Here is a 2,386-nt window from a genome sequence, read left to right as displayed (position 1 = left end):
GTGTTGTTAATCATGCTCATTCAGCGCAGCTGCCAATCAGTCCTCACAGGTGTCTCATATCACTGCTGGCTATTTATACACATCTCACACACATCTCCTCTGTCGATAGTTCTTCTTGGATGTTCGTCACCTTGGATTGTCTGGATCGTGTTCTGTGTGGATTTGTATTTCGTCTGTTCGTGTTCGGAGTCGTCATCATCACGGGATCTTCACTACACGTCTGCACCTGCCATCGAGTCCCTGTTCCACCCAGCCGAGAGCGCCCACTGCACCTGGAAGTTTGTTCACCTGTCTGTGTTTCAATAAACGTTCACTTTCACCAGCATTTGCTTCCTTCCTTTTATTGTACCGTGACAGTAATAGGGAATATCTTGTCTTTGACAATTGATTGTTAATGCTGAAGTTTGCGAATGATCATTTGATTAGCTTTGCCTTATTCGCGAGTGTTCGCCTGTGGGGGGAGGGGCATGCTGCTCAGTTAATACACAGCTTCAGAAGACGACGTAGCAGCTCCGTCTCTTGTGTTTTTTTTCTTAACTGTTTATTTCCCCTCAACAGGTATGAAGTGTACATACATGCACTGAAGTTGTCTTAAACATGTAAACAGTAGTGTGCGATATGAATGTCATTGGCTGCGTCCGAAATCGCCTACTTCTCTACTATTTAGTAGGGAAAAGCAGTAGGCGAGCAAATAAGTATGTCCGAATCCTAAGTATTTATAAAAGAGTAGGCGAGAATTAGTAGGCGAATGCACTAATCCTCGCGAGATTCGGGTGTACGTCTACTTAAAGTGCGTCCGAATATGCCTACTTAACTACTATATAGTAGGAAAAAAAGAGTACATGAAGAAAGAAGTACGTCCGAAACCTCAGTATTCACAAAAGAGTAGGCGAGAAATCCCCGGATGTCCTACTGCTTCAGCCCAGATCCTGAAGTCTTCATCGATGGATACTTTTCAATCCCAGGAGTCCACAGGAGGCCAAAACGTCATCATCGAACGTGATTGAGAACCACGACGAGGGTGTTTACAAATGTGAGTATTACAACCAAAACACGGTTCCCCGTCTTAAAAATCATATTTGTTGAGCTACTTTATCGTAAACTGTTGATTTGCATAAGGTGCCAAGATGTTATACAGTATGCTATAGTATATTTGTGATTTCGCTGTTAAAACATGTTTTATGACGTATAGCGAACATTAAGCTCCAGGTAGCACACGCACGTCTTTAAAAGCGGATTTACATAAAACATACATTTTAAAGAGGTTTTTTAAATGTCTATTTAACAAATGACAGGAAAATGTTCTAGACTAGAGCAACACACAACACAAAACATCTGAGTGAGTGATGGACGTTATGTGAGAATTCACTGTTACTGCTTTACATTAATGTAAGTAATGTAAATAAACACATATACATATAGTAGGCCTAACTGAACTTCAAACTCATTTCAAACAGAGCTATAACAGAACTTTTCTGATTCTTGATTTATGTGACTTTGTTGCAGATGTTTTGTGGTGGAGCAGGACCTGAAAGGAAAGGTGACAGCAGCATTTTTGGGGAAAAGTAAAATCTGAAACTTAATATAAAGATTGATCATTTTGTAACTTCCAATACAGAGATCTAATGACTCTGTGCTGTTAAAATGACAGTTTTTGTATTATATTTGTGCATCTTTGTATGATCTGAAATGTCTGCAGACTGGTGTGTGCAGTAAGAAAGGAGAAATCCACAGCAGCATCCTGGAAATGAGACCCTCCATCACTCCACCTGCCCTTTGTCTCATCTGGACCAGATGTTGCTGCGGTCTCTTCATCAAAAAGACTAGAAGACCAATATGTTTAATAAAGCTTTGTTCCATGTGTATTTATTTATGTTCATGGTTACTTTTATTATTTTACTAATTTATTCATGTTTCCTGATGTTGTCAGTAAATAAAATATAACATTTTCATAAGCGTATGCATTTATTCATTATTTCATTGAAAAAAACAACAACATTATGCTTGTTTAACTAAAAATATCATTAATTATTAGTCAGCATTTATCATTATTGTTGGTACGTGTTGGAGTGGGCTAGCAATGCATTCTAAAGTTATTTTAATTTCTAAATAGTAATACTTAAATTTTCCGAGTGTAAAATCAACAGTCTTCTCCAAAGGTAAGATCTTTGAACAACTGATCGACGTCTCTTTTGTGCTGATGTTGTAAACATGGAGGAGAGCGTACTAGGTAGGGTTGTCATGTTACTGATGCCATGAGGTGTCGCTGTCGCTCAAATTTTTGTATTATTATTACTGCAGAATTTATAATTCCATACAAACTCAGGGAAAGACTTAAGTATCTTTAACAAAGAACAATCATGACAGAAAACATAACTATAAAAGG

General features: G+C 38.1%; 1 long non-coding RNA gene across 1 annotated transcript; it reads left to right on the top strand.

Annotated features, from left to right (window-relative positions):
* Nucleotides 1-855: 855 nt before the first annotated feature.
* LOC141343605 (uncharacterized) lies at nt 856-1,960 on the top strand. The gene is made up of 3 exons (XR_012356780.1): nt 856-1,033; nt 1,507-1,540; nt 1,700-1,960. It is a non-coding gene; the product is annotated as an uncharacterized lncRNA (long non-coding RNA).
* The last annotated feature ends 426 nt before the right edge of the window (nt 1,961-2,386 follow it).

The sequence above is a fragment of the Garra rufa genome, chromosome 10 (assembly GCF_049309525.1).
Source record: "Garra rufa chromosome 10, GarRuf1.0, whole genome shotgun sequence".
In the NCBI taxonomy this organism is placed as follows: Eukaryota; Metazoa; Chordata; class Actinopteri; order Cypriniformes; family Cyprinidae; genus Garra; species Garra rufa.
The sequence above is the reverse complement of the archived record's forward strand: the minus strand, read 5'-3'. Positions and strand labels throughout refer to the sequence as shown.